The sequence below is a fragment of the Tamandua tetradactyla genome, chromosome X (assembly GCF_023851605.1).
Source record: "Tamandua tetradactyla isolate mTamTet1 chromosome X, mTamTet1.pri, whole genome shotgun sequence".
Classification (NCBI taxonomy): domain Eukaryota; kingdom Metazoa; phylum Chordata; class Mammalia; order Pilosa; family Myrmecophagidae; genus Tamandua; species Tamandua tetradactyla.
The window spans coordinates 113,396,649-113,411,970 of NC_135353.1; the positions used below are offsets into that span (position 1 = coordinate 113,396,649).

Sequence of the window (15,322 nt, forward strand, 5' to 3'; positions counted from 1 at the left end):
AAATCTAAGTTCTGATTTCTCATCAGAAATCATAGAGGTGAGATGGTAGTGCTATGATATATCTAAGGCACTGAAAGAGAAAAATTGTCAGCCCCAAATTATTTACCTGACAAAACTATCCTTCAAAACTGAGGGAGAAAAATGAGGGAGAGGCCTGCGCAGAAGGCCCCATGCTGGAGAGATGGAGGCAGGGAAAAGACAATGTGCCTGGAAGAAGAGGAGAAGGAGAAAAATGAGACCATAGACTTCTTCCTCAGCCTAGAGTGGAATTTGCAGGATAGGGAAGAGGAAGACATATGGGGACCACCTTTAGAACTGGCCACTAGTGAAATAATAGCAAACTAGAATGCCCCTTCCCAAGAATATGAAAGTTTTGATGGCTCTTATAAAGTGTTGGATTTAATTGAGTGTGCAAGAAGACATCACTGGTGGAGTTGTTTGTTTTGCCACAGTTCTAGACCTATGGTAGAAAAATACTCAGTGGCCACTCACATTGTAATGGGTGATATGACTGGCTGATATGTGGGATTTTTCTTCCAGAAAGTTGGAAAACTTGCAACAACCAATGTAGGCAGTGGATTTCTTCTCCTTCATATTGCCAGTCACAGTGGCTATGTGCAAATTGACTGGAAGAGAGTTGAAAGAGAGGTAAACAAAGCAAAAAGACATATTAAGAAACAAGCAAATAAAAGCACCAGAAATCAACAATTTAGTTGAAGGAAAAGAATTTATCAAAAGAATATTGCGATATCCATTGGATTTGTGGGAGACATTTTGCTGGTCCTTGCATCTTAAGGATGAACAATCTATCAAATTGGATTCAAATGTGATGGGAATAATGCTGACATAAGGTGGTCTCTCAAAAGTACATGGCACCAGATTCTCCAGGGCAAGGAAAAACAACTAGCTGGACCATAATGAACTCACTCACATTTTAGCATTTTGCCTTCAGAACCTTGACAAATTAGTATATGCTGCAAACTACCCTGTATGGTATGTGTATAATAGTAGTCCTGAGCAAAACGTGGCTTACTTTAATCATTTCTAGAAAATATACATTTGTTTAGAAATTAGCCTATAAAATATGATTGAATGCAGGTATGAAGAGAGAGAAAAGTCCTTTGTTGGAATTATTCCTTATTAAAATGTAGCCTTCTTCTTTTTAACTTTTTTTGTTATATGGTGTAACATATATACAAAACAAAAAAAAAATAGAAAACAACAGTTACAAGACATGGCACCCAAAAGTAGTTACAGGACAGATTCCAGAGTTTGTAATGGGCTACCATACAATCTTCTCAGATTTTTCCTTCTAGCTGCTCCAGATTATAGGATATAGCTTTCTTTTTATTAAAAAGGTGAGGGAGAGCTTGAAATATTCACATATAAAGAGAGATGGAGAGAGTTTATCAACAAAAGTACTGTCTTACAAGAATTACCAAAGGGAGTTCTGCAGGTTGAAAGGAAAAGAGAGAAGAGAGTGGCTTGGAGTAGTGTGAAGAAGTAGAGACCTTCAATAACAGTAACTAAAAGTGTAAATACAAAATCCGATTGAACCGTATCTTCAATATACAACTCTACATGTTAATTCCTATAAATGTCAGAATAGAATTGAACAATAAAAATGCATATTTTCTGTAAAGGATGTCCAAAATATGAAGTAGTAAAGTGGGTTAAATGCAACATCAAGAGGAGACAGAGGGAGCAGAGATTGTGCATGCTATTGAAGGTAAAATGATATCTTTTCAAATTATTAAGTTTTAGGTATGGATTTTGTAATATAAACTACAGAGTAACTTCATAGAAAGTATTTAAGAATATACAGAAACAGAAATGAGAAAAGAATCAGTGGGATACATCACAAAAGATCAGCCATACCAAAAAGGAGGTTGCAATACAGGAAAGAGAAACACAAAAATTATATCACATATAAAAACCAAAGGACAAAATGACTTAAATAGTACTGTCTTTACATAAGCAACAATTAATGTTAATGGATTAAAATCTTCAGTCAAAAGACGCAGATTGGCAGAATGGGGGTGGGAGCATTATCCGTGGTTCAGTAGTAGAATGTTTGCCTTCCATGTGGGAGACCAGGGTTCAATTCCTGGACCACACGTCCCGCCCCTGCCCCCAATAAAAAAACCATTATCCAACTATAAGTGGTTTAGAAGAGACTCACATGCAACCCAAAGACACAAATAGGTGGAAACTGAAATGATTGAAAAATATATTGCATTCTTACAGTAACCAAAACAGAACGAAAAAAAAGAGCTTGTACCTGTTCTAGTTTGCTAGCTGCCAGAATGCAATATACCAGAAATATTGCATTTTTAAAAAAGGGAATTTAATAAGTTGCAAGTTAACAGTTTATAGGCTGTGGAAATGTCCCAATTAAAGCAAATCTATAGAAATGTCCAATCTAAGGCATCCAGGGAAAGATACCTTGGTTCAAGAAGGCTGATGGAGTTCAAGGTTTCTCTCTCAAGTGGAAAGGCACGTGGCAAACGCAGCATCATCTGCTAGCTTTCTCTCCTGGCTTCCTGTTTCATGAAGCTCCTCAGGAGGCATTTTCCTTCTTCATCTCCAAAGGTTGCTGATGGTGGACTCTCTGCTTCTCGTGGCCATATCATTCTCTGCTCTCTCAGAATCTCTTGGCTTTCTCTCTTGTCATTCTCTTTTATAGGATTCCAGTAAACCAATCAAGACCCACCCGAATGGAGTGGAGACACGTCTCCACCTAATCCAGCTTAACAACCACTCTTGATTGAGTCACATCTCTAGGAAGGTGATACAATTACAGTTTCAAACATACAGTACTGAATAGGGATTAGAAGAAACAGCTGCCTTTACAAAATGGAATTAAGATTAAACATGACTTTTCTAGGTTACATATATCCTTTCAAATTGGCACAGTTCCAATACTCATATAGGATGAAATAGACTTTAAATCAAAAACTGCTATAAGAGTCAAATAATGACACTCTACATTAATGAAAGAAGCAGACCACCAAGAAAAAATAGCAACCATAGATATGTATGCATCAAACCATGGTGCCAGGCAAACACTAGCAACATTTATGGGAGAAATAGACACAACTAAAATAATATTTGGAAGCTTCAATACATCACTCTCAAGAATTTATGGAACATTTAGACAAAAGATCAATAAGGAAACAGGGAACTTGAATAATATGTCAAATGATCTAGACCTAATAGTTACATACAGAACAATGCATTCCACAACAGCAGGATATACATTCTACTTAAGTGTACATGGATCACTTTGTAGGATAGAAAACATGCTGGCTCACAAGAAAAGTCTCACAAAGATTAGAAAGGCTTAAATTGTACAAATAATTTTCTCTGACCAAAATGAATTGGAGCTGGAAATCAATAACAGGTGTAGAACTAGAAAATACACAAATATATGGGAGTTAATAACACTCCCTTAAACAACCAGAGGGTCAAAGAAGAAATTGCAAAGAAACTAAGTAAATATTGAGACAAATAAAATGAGAGGACAGCATATGAAAGTTCAGAGGATGCAGCAAATGCAGTGTTGAGTGGGAAATTTGTAGCTCTAAACACATATCAAAAGAGAAAGGGGGCAGTGGCAGAGTTCTCGTCTGCCGTGCCAGAGACCTGGGTTCGATTCCCAGCGCCTGCACATGTATTAAAAAAAAAGATGAAGGAAGAGCTAAAATCAAAGACCTAACTGAAAGATTAGAACAGAAATAAATGAAATCAAGAATAAACAATAGAGAAAATTTTAAAAAACAAAAGTCAATTCTTTGAAGAGATCAATAAAATTGACAACCACCTGGCTAAACTGACAAAGAAAAATGAGAGAAGAAATGAGAAGAGGGACATTACTACTGACACCACAAAATAAAAAGATCATAAGAGGATACTATGAACAGCAGTATGCCAACAAATTAAGCAACGTAGATGGAATGGTCAAATTCCTAGAAGCATATGAACAGCCTACACTGATTATAGAAGAAATAAATGACCTCAATAGCCAAGTAAAGATACTGAATCAGTCATCAAAAACCTCCCAACAGATAAGAGCTCAGCTCAATGTGGCACCACAGGTTAATTTTACCAATCATACCAAGAAAGATCAATACCAATCTTGCTCAAACTATTCAAAAAATTAAAAGAAGAGGGAATACTACCCAACATTTTATGAGACCGAAATCACTAATACCATAGCTAGTTAAAAAACTAGAAGAAAATAAAATTACAGACCCATTTACCTTATGAATATACATGCAAAGATCCTAAATAAAACAGTTGCAAATGTATTCCAAGTGCACAGCAAAAGAATTATACACCATGATCACGTGATTGTTATCCCAAGTATTCAAGGGTGGTTTAACCTAAAAAAACAATTAATGGAGATTCTGGAAAGATGGCAGTATAGGGTAGGTCGAGTTCACCCCTGCTCCAAAAAACAGCTAGAGGAAGGATGGGAAAGTAGCTGAGACAGTGGTTCCAGGGTGTAAGTGATCTGGGAGGTTCTGTTACACAACATAGGGAAGACCTGGTTCCAAAAGTTGAAGAACTGAGATGCAGTGAACTGGAGACCGTCCCTGCAGGTGCAAGCAGCCTAACACACCCCTTTTCAAATGGGAGCCTGGAGCCCTCAGCAGTGAACGGAGGATGGGAATTAGTAAGCTAGCGAAGTCGTGTTCCTTTAATGCACTATCTTCACCAACACAACCTTGAGACCCACAACTCACCCCATACCCCATGCAACTGAACCCAGTCACTCACCCCCAACTTCCCACACTTAAATACTTCTGCATGCATGCCTGCTCCAGTCCAACTGACTTCTCCTCCTCAAGTGCAGTCCTGCCCACTTGCTCCAAACCCCTTCTCACCATGGCCCAAACTCTGTGCCACCTAACCTACACCCTGATACATATGACCCCCAGAATCCACGTGTTTACCCACATCAAACTCGTGCATACACACAGCCTCCCCACCTGCCTCCCACTATGTACTATCTCTGTGTCCTCCAAGCCACACCCTGGTCCTGCACACTGAGGTCTGCCTAGCCTGCGCCATGTTCCCTCAGCTCCCACCCTGCACCTCCACAACTTTGTGACCTGCACCCAATGCTCATAGGGACCAGCGTAGTGTCCTCAACTTGTGCCTATACCTGCACTGTAATGTGTCACTGCACTGTTGTGCCCCACTTCATAACTGACAACTTACTTCACAACCATCCCACAACTGCAAAGCTTTAGACTACAAGGGAAATTAACTTCCCAAGTATACTTATGATATTTACATGGCTCTAAGACAACAGAAGATCACTAAGTATATCACAAGGCAGACAGATATAACCCACCTAATGACCAAATTAAAACACCAGAGGAGACATAGACTTTGGGAGAACTAATCAAAGTTCTTCATATAACTGTACTAAATAAAATAAATGGGGTGGATGATGGCATAAAGGAGATCAGGAGGAAATTAGAAGAGCATAAAGAGGAATTTGAAAGAATAGAAAAATGGCAGATATCACAAAGATTAAAGATCCTGTTGACCAAATAAAAAGTATACTAGAGACACATGGCAGCAGATCTGAAGAAGAAGAAGAAAGAATAAGTGAACTGGAGAACAGAACAACTGATTTTGAAGACTCAAAACAGAAAATAGCAAAAAAAGATGGAAAAATTTGAATTGGATCACAGGGAAATGATGGATAAAACAAATATAAGAATCATTGGTGTCCCAGAAGGAAAAGAGAGGAGTAAAAGATTAGGAAGATTTAGTTGAGGTTATAATGGGGATAAACTTCCCAACCCTTATAAAGGACAAAAATATACAGGTCAAAGATGCTCAAGGAATTCCAGATGGAATAAATAGAAATAGGCCTTCCCCAAGACATATACTAATCAGTCTATCCAACGTTGAAGAGAAGCAGAAAATCCTGAAAGCAGCAAGAGAAAAACAATCTACTATATACAAGGGAAACCATATAAGAATGAATTCAGACTACTCAAATGGCACTATGGATGCAAGAAGGCAGTGGTATGATACATTTAAGATCCTGAAAGAGAAGACTTCCAGACAAGAATTCTATACCCAGCCAAATTGTCCTTCAAAACTAAGGAAGAGATTAAAATGCTCACAAACAAGTCATGAAAGTATTTGTCAACAAGAGACTGGTCCTACAAGAAATACTAAAGGGAGTTCTGCCAGCTGAAAGAAAAAGACAAGAGAGGGAGGTCTGCAGGTGGCACAGAATTGAAGAGTACTAGTAAGAATAACTTAAAGGATGAAAAGAGAAAAAGGGAAACAATATAGATCTGACAAATAAAATAAAAAATAAGATGGTGGGTTCAAGAAATGCTATTTCAGTAATAACTTTGAATGTTAACACAATAAACATACCAATTAAAAAACAGATTGTCAGAATGGATTAAGAAATATAATCCAGCTATAAGCTGCTTACAAGAGACTCACCTTAGACACAAGTATGCAAACAGATTGAAAGTGAAAAGATGGAAGAAGATGGTCTATGCAAGTTGCAACCAAAAGAAAGCAGGAGTAGCTATAAAAATATCAGACAAAATAGACTTTAAATGTAAATACATCATAAGAGACAAAGAAGGACACTATATATTAATAATTAATAAAAGGGAAAACTCACCAAGAAGAAGTAATAATCATAAATGTTTATGCTACCAATCAAGGAGCTCCAAAGTGCATGAGACAGACATTAGCAAAACTAAAGGGAGCAATAGATGTTTCAACAATAATAGCAGGAGACTTCAATACACCACTCTTCTCTATAGATAGAACAACCAGGCAGAATATCAACAAGGAAACAGAGAAGTTAAACAACTTGATAAATGAATTAGATGTATCAGACATATATAGGCCATTACACACCAAAACACCATGATATACATTCTTCTCTAGTGGTCATGAAACATTCTCTAGAATAGATCATATGCTGGGACAAAAAACAGGTCTTTATAAATTAAAAAACATTGAAATTATCCAAAGCACTTTCTCTGATCACAATGGAGTGAAGCTGGATATCAATAACCACCAAAGACTGAGAACTTTCAAAAATATATGGAGATTAAATAACGCCCTCTTAGAAAACCAGTGGATCAAGGAGAAATTGCTAGAGAAATCAGTAGCTATCTGGAGACAAATGAAAATGAGAATGCAACATATCAGAGCTTATGGGATGTGGCAAAGGCTGTGCTGAGAGGGGAATTCATTGCCCTGAATGCTTATATTTAAAAAAAAAAGTAGAGCAAGAATCGAGGACTTAACTACTCACCTGGAGGAACGTTAGAAAGACCAGTAAACTAACCCCAAAGCAAATAGAAGTAGAGAAATAACAAAGATCAAACAGTGTTAAATGAATGTTAGAACAAAAGAACAATAGAAAGAATCAATAAAACCAAAAGTTGGTTCTTTGAGAAAATCAATAAAATTGATGGGCCACTAACAAGACTGACAAAGAAAAAAAGAGAGAGGATGCAAAGAAACAAAATGAGAAATGAGAAAGGGTGTGTTACCACAGACCCTGAAGAAATAAAAGAAACCATAAGACACTATGAACAACTATATCCCAACAAACTAGATAATTTAGATGAAATGGACAATTCCTGGAAACACACAAATCAAGCTACACTGACTCAGGATGAAATAAAAGATCTCAACAAACCAATCACAAGTAAAAAGATTCAATTAGTCATCAAAAATCCTCCTACAAAGAAAAGTCCAGGGCCAGATGGCTTCACAGTGGAATTTTATCAAACATTCCAAAAGGAGCTAACACTAATCCTGCTCAAACTTTTCCAAAAAATTGAGGGAAAAGAAACACTATCTAACACATTTTATGAAGCTAATATCAATTTAATGCCCAAACTGGGTAAAGATGCTATAAAAAAGGAAAACTACAGGCCTATCTCCCTAATGAATATAGATGCAAAAATTCTCAACAAAATACTTGCAAATCAAATCAAATGACACATTAAAAGAATTACACATCATGACTAAGTGGAGTTTGTACTAGGAATGCAAGTATGGCTCAACGCAAGAAAATCAATGATTGTAATACAGCACACTAACAAATGGAAAGGGAAAAAATCATATGATCATCTTGACTGATGCTGAAAAAACATTTAAAAAATTCAACATCAGTTTTCTAATAAAAACACTTCATAAATTAGGAATTAAAGGTAACTTCCTCAATATGGTAAAGGGCATATATGAAAAACCAATAGCCAGCATTATACTCAATGGAGAAAAATTGAAAGCTTTCCCCCTAAGATCAGAAACAAGACAAGGATGCTCTCTGTCACCACTATTTTTCAACATTGTACTAGAAGCTCTAGCTAGAACAATCATGCAGGATAAAGAAATAAAGGGCATCAAAATTAGAAAGAAGGAAATAAACTATCATCATTTGAGGATGACATGATACTATACTTGGAAAATCCTAAGAAATCTACCACAAAGTTACATGAGCTAATAAAGAAATTCAGCAAGGTGGCAGGTTATAAAATTAATGAGCAAAAAATCAGTAATGTTTCCATACACAAGCAGTGACTTAACTGAGGAGACAGTTAAGGAAAAAATTCCATTTAAAATAGCAAATAAAAGAGTCAAGTACCTAGGAATGAACTTAATTGGGGACGTAAAGGACTTGTACACAGAAAACTGTACAACACTACTAAAAGAAATCAAAGACAATCTAAATGGGTGTAAAAACATTCCCTGCTCACGGATAGAATGGCTAAATATAGTTAAAATGCCAATTCTACTCAAATTGATCTGTAAATTCAACACAATACAAAGCAAAATTTCAGAAACCTACTTTGAAGACTTGGAAAAGCTTGTTACAAGTTCAGCTGGAATGGAAAGGGACCCAAAATACCTAAAAGCATTCTAAAAAGAAGAAGAACGAAGTGGGAGGATTAACACTCGCAGATTTTAAAACATTATAAAGCCTCAGTGGTCTAAACAGTGCGGTATTGGCACAAAGATAGAAGCATTGACCAATGAAATCAAATTGAAAATGCAAGAAATAGACCACCAAATCTATGTCAACCGATTTTTCACAAGGCCTCAGAACCACTGAACTGAGTCAAAATAGTCTGGGCATGGGAAAACTGGATATCAATAACCAGAAGAATGAAAGAGGACCCTCACCTTACACCCTATACAAAAATTAGGTGGATCAAACATCTAAATGTAAGAACTGATACCACAAAACTTCTAGAATAAAATATAAGGAAACATCCTCAAGACCTAGTAATAAGAGGTAGCTTCTTACACTTTATACCCAAAGCACAAGCAACAAAAGAAAATACAGATAAATGAGAACTCTTCAAAATCAAATACTTCTGCACCTCAAAAGACTTTGTCAAAAAGGTGAAGAGGCAGCCAACTCAATAGGAGAAAATATTTTGAAATTACACATCAGACAAAATTTGGTATCCTGTATATATAAAGAAATCATACAGCTCAACAACAAAAGAATAGACAACCCAATTATAAAATAGGTTAACTATATGAATAAGCATTTTTCTGAAGAGCAAATACAGATGACTCTAAAGCACGTGATGAGATGCTCATTTTCATTATCTATAAGGGAAATGTAGATCAAGACTATAATGAGATACCACCTCACACCTATAAGAATGGCTTCTATTAAACAAACAGGAAACTATAAACGTTGGAGAGGATGTGAAGAAGTTGGGACACTTATGCACCTCTGGTTTTATATATGTATAATGTGGCATTTAGAGATAAGAACAAAGCCAATCAGTCAGGATTGAGGTAATTCAGAACATAAGGGTAAGGAAGTTATTGTCTATATTTTAGAACCTCACCTCCTCTTTGAGACCAAGGGAAGAAAGGTTTATTTTGTCAGAACCTAAATTTTCTGTAGCACATAATTTAACTCAACCTGTTGGGATATCTCATTTAAACAACTGAAACAGAGGAGTCCAGAATAAGAATAAGGGCCTTTAATCCTGTATAGCTTAATGTAATGCCTGGATATATCCAAGAATATATTAAGCAGATAATCAAAAAGTATTGGCCAATTTTACCTTGAGGCATGGGGGAAAAAATATGGAACCATTAAACTTTACCACTGGGGAAATTCCTGATACTGTGTCAAACATTTGAACACCAAAATCAACAGGTCAAACCCTTGATCTTGAGACTTGCACTTGTGAAGCTTATGTATGTAGTAGAGAAGCTTAGCCTATCTATAGGTATGCCTAAGAGTTACTTCTGTAAGACCTCTTTTGTTACTCAGATGTGGCCTCACTCTCTATAAGTTATGCAGAGAAGGTAGGGTTTAACAAACAAGTATGATTGCTGAATCATTATACTGATATTTGTCTTAGTCTTCAGTATCTCAGAGCAGCTAGAAGTAAAAAGCTAAGATTGTGGAATTGTTACCCATACCAAATTCTAAAATCTATTCTACAACTAATTGTTTTGCTGTCATTTGAAATTTATTGCTTTTACACACACACATATATATACATATGTTATTTTTCACAAAAAAGAAAAAAGTCAATTGTGATGATGAAAAAAATATGTACTCCTTCTAACCTCCAATGTTTTGGAGCAGCTAGAAAGAAAATGATGGTGTGGTAGCCCATTAAAAATCTAGGATCTGTCCTGTAATTACTTGTTGAAGAGTTATTTGAAAACTATTCTTTTTACTTTCTTTGCTTTGTATATATGTTATGTTATACAATAAAAAAGTTTTAAAAAAACAATGCAATGCACCACATTAACAAAGAGAAGAGAAAAAATCACATGAGCATTTCTTCTGATGAAGAAAAGGCATTTGGAAAAATCCAACATCCTATCTCAATGAAAACGCTTGAAAAGAGATCCAAGATGGCGGCTTAGTAAGGTACATGCGTCTTAGTTCCTCTGACTCCAAATCAACTAATAGGTGAACAGAAACAGTACAGAACAGCTCCCGGGGCTACAGCAGGGAATGGACACACAGCGTAACCCAGTCTGGGCTGGCTAGTCTGACTGCGAAACTCAGCTGCGGTGAGTGAGATCCCCGAGAGGCGCGCGATTTCCCGAGCAGCCGCAGCTGCAGCAGTCCGAGCTAATCCCTCCCTCCTTCCCAGGCTGGCTGAGAGACTCGGAGAGACAAGCTTCCCAGCCAAGGCGGCCGGCGCCACACTTTTGCGGGCGGCTTCGAGTCCGCGGCTACGAGTCTCGGATCAGAGGGCTATCCAAAGTCTGGGCTGGCAAGTCTGACTGCGAGACTTGGCTGCGGTGAGACCCCCGAGCGGCGTGCGATTTCCCGAGCAGCCGCAGCTGCGGCAGTCCGAGCTAATCCCTCCCTCCTTCCCGGGCCAGCTGAGAGTATCGGAGAAGCAAGTTTCCCAAGCCGAGGCAGGCGGCACCCCTCTTTTGCGGGCGGCTTCGAGTCTCAGCTTTGAGTCCGCGGCTACGAATCTCGGATCAGAGGGCTATCCAAAGTCTGGGCTGGCTAGTCTGACTGCGAGACTCGGATGCGGTGAGACCCCCGAGCGGCGCACGATTTCCCGATCAGCGGCAGCTGCGGCAGTCCGAGCTACTCCCTCCCTCCTTCCCAGGCCGGCTGAGAGTCTTGGAGAGGCAAGTTTCCCAAGCCGAGACGGCCAGTGCCCCTCTTTTGCGGGCAGCTTCGAGTCTCTGCTTCGAGTCCGCGGATACGAGTCTCGGATCGGAGGGCTATCCAAGCCGCGGTAGCCCCCCCCGTGGGAGGCTTCCTGGTCCCGTGGGGAATCCCCCAGGCCCACTGCAGCCTGCGACCAGCCACAGGGTCCCCTCAAGCCGCGGCAGCTGACGCCCCCACCATGCGCGGCCCCTGAACCAACGGAGAGAATTGGATCCGAAATCCCCAGGCCGCGGAGATCGGTGACTGGGGGAGACCCATTCCAAACACTTGAGACAAACGTGTGCCACGTGCGCCACGTACTGGGCAAGATAAGAAAAACAGATCCCAGAGATTTCACAGAAAAATCTTACAACCTTGCTGGGTCCGACACCCAGAGAAATCTGAATAAATGCCCAGACGCCAGCAGCAGAAGATAACTGTCCACGCTCAAAAGATTGAGAATATGGCCCAGTCAAAGGAACAAACCAATAGCTCAAATGAGATACAAGAGCTGAGACAACTAATGCTGAATATACGAACAGAAATGGAAAACCTCTTCAAAAATGAAATCGATAAATTGAGGGAGGACATGAAGAGGACATGGGCTGAACATAAAGAAGAAATAGAAAAACTGAAAAAACAAATTGCAGAACTTATGGAAGTGAAGGATAAAATAGCAAACATAGAAAAAATAATGGACAGCTACAATGATAGATTTAAAGAGACAGAAGATAGAATTAGTGATTTGGAGGATGGAACATCTGAATTCCAAAAAGAAACAGAAACTATAGGGAAAAGAATGGAAAAATTTGAACAGGGTATCAGGGAACTCAAGGACAATATGAACCGCACAAATATACGTGTTGTGGGTGTCCCAGAAGGAGAAGAGAAGGGAAAAGGAGGAGAAAAACTAATGGAAGAAATTATCACTGAAAATTTCCCAACTCTTATGAAAGACCTAAAATTACAGATTCAAGAAGTGCAGCGCACCCCAAAGAGATTAGACCCAAATAGGCGTTCTCCAAGACACTTACTAGTTGGAATGTCAGAGGTCAAAGAGAAAGAGAGGATCTTGAAAGCAGCAAGAGAAAAACAATCCATCACATACAAGGGAAACCCAATAAGACTATGTGTAGATTTCTCAGCAGAAACCATGGAAGCTAGAAGACAGTGGGATGATATATTTAAAATACTAAAAGAGAAAAACTGCCAACCAAGACTCCTATATCCAGCAAAATTATCCTTCAAAAATGAGGGAGAAATTAAAACATTCTCAGACAAAACGTCACGGAGAGAATTTGTGACCAAGAGACCAGCTCTGCAAGAAATACTAAAGGGAGCACTAGAGTCAGAATCGAAAAGAAAGAAGAGAAAGGTATGGAGAAGAGTGTAGAAAGAAGGAAAATCAGATATGATATATATAATACAAAAGGCAAAATGTTAGAGGAAAATATTATCCAAACAGTAATAACACTAAATGTCAATGGACTGAATTCCCCAATCAAAAGACATAGACTGGCAGAATGGATTAAAAAACAGGATCCTTCTATATGCTGTCTACAGGAAACACATCTTAGACCCAAAGATAAACATAGGTTGAAAGTGAAAGGTTGGGAAAAGATATTTCATGCAAATAACAACCAGAAAAGAGCAGGAGTGGCTATACTAATATCCAACAAATTAGACTTCAAATGTAAAACAGTTAAAAGAGACAAAGAAGGACACTATATACTAATAAAAGGAACAATTAAACAAGAAGACATAACAATCATAAATATTTACGCACCGAACCAGAATGCCCCAAAATACGTGAGGAATACACTGCAAACACTGAAAAGGGAAATAGACTCATATACCATAATAGTTGGAGACTTCAACTCACCACTCTCATCAAGGGACAGAACATCTAGACAGAGGATCAACAAAGAAATAGAGAATCTGAATATTACTATAAATGAACTAGACTTAATAGACATTTATAGGACATTACATCCCACAACAGCAGGATACACCTTTTTCTCAAGTGCTCATGGATCATTCTCAAACATAGACCATATGCTGGGTCACAAAGCAAGTCTTAACAAATTTAAAAAGATTGAAATCTTACACAACACTTTCTCGGACCATAAAGGAATGATGTTGGAAATCAATAATAGGCAGAGTGCCAGAAAAGTCACAAATACGTGGAGGCTCAACAACACACTCCTAAACAACGAGTGGGTCAAAGAAGAAATTGCTAGAGAAATTAGCAAATACCTCGAGGTGAATGAAAATGAAAACACAACATATCAAAACTTATGGGACGCAGCAAAGGCAGTGCTAAGAGGGAAATTCATTGCTCTAAATGCCTATATCAGAAAAGAAGAAAAGGCAAAAATTCAGGAATTAACTATCCATTCGGAAGAACTGGAGAAAGAACAGCAAGCTAACCCCAAAGCAAGCAAAAGGAAAGAAATAACAAAGATTAGAGCACAAATAAATGAAATTGAAAACATGAAAACAATAGAGAAAATCAATAAGGCCAGAAGTTGGTTCTATGAGAAAATCAATAAGATTGATGGGCCCTTAGCAAGATTGACAAAAAGAAGAAGAGAGAGGATGCAAATAAAAAAGATCAGAAATGGAAGAGGAGACATAACTACTGACCTCACAGAAATAAAGGAGGTAATAACAGGATACTATGAACAACTTTACGCTAATAAATACAACAATTTAGAGGAAATGGACGGGTTCCTGGAAAGACATGAACAACCAACTTTGACTCAAGAAGACATAGATGACCTCAACAAACCAATCACAAGTAAAGAAATTGAAGCAGTCATTCAAAAGCTTCCTAAAAAGAAAAGTCCAGGACCAGACGGCTTCACATGTGAATTCTATCAAACATTCCAGAAAGAATTAGTACCAACTCTCCTCAAACTCTTCAAAAAAATCGAAGTGGAGGGAAAACTACCTAATTCATTCTATGAAGCCAACATTACCCTCATACCAAAACCAGGAAAAGATATTACAAAAAAAGAAAACTACAGACCAATCTCTCTAATGAATATAGATGCAAAAATCCTCAATAAAATTCTAGCAAATCGTATCCAACAACACATTAAAAGAATTATTCATCATGACCAAGTAGGATTCATCCCAGGTATGCAAGGATGGTTCAACATAAGAAAATCAATTAATGTAATACACCATATCAACAAATCAAAGCAGAAAAATCACATGATCATCTCAATTGATGCAGAGAAGGCATTTGACAAGATTCAATATCCTTTCCTGTTGAAAACACTTCAAAGGATAGGAATACAAGGGAACTTCCTTAAAATGATAGAGGGAATATATGAAAAACCCACAGCTAATATCATCCTCAATGGGGAAAAATTGAAAACTTTCCCCTAAGATCAGGAACAAGACAAGGATGTCCACTATCACCACTATTATTCAACATTGTGTTGGAGGTTCTAGTCAGAGCAATTAGACAAGAAAAAGAAATACAAGGCATCAAAATTGGAAAGGAAGAAGTAAAACTATCACTGTTTGCAGATGATATGATACTATACGTCGAAAACTCGGAAAAATCCACAACAAAACTACTAGAGCTAATAAATGAGTACAGCAAAGTAGCAGGTTACAAGATCAACATTCAAAAATCTG

At 38.0% G+C, this 15,322-nt stretch overlaps 1 pseudogene; it reads left to right on the plus strand.

Annotated features, from left to right (window-relative positions):
• The first annotated feature begins 201 nt into the window (after positions 1–201).
• LOC143672015 (FUN14 domain-containing protein 1 pseudogene) lies at positions 202–795 on the plus strand (annotated as a pseudogene).
• Positions 796–15,322: the final 14,527 nt, after the last annotated feature.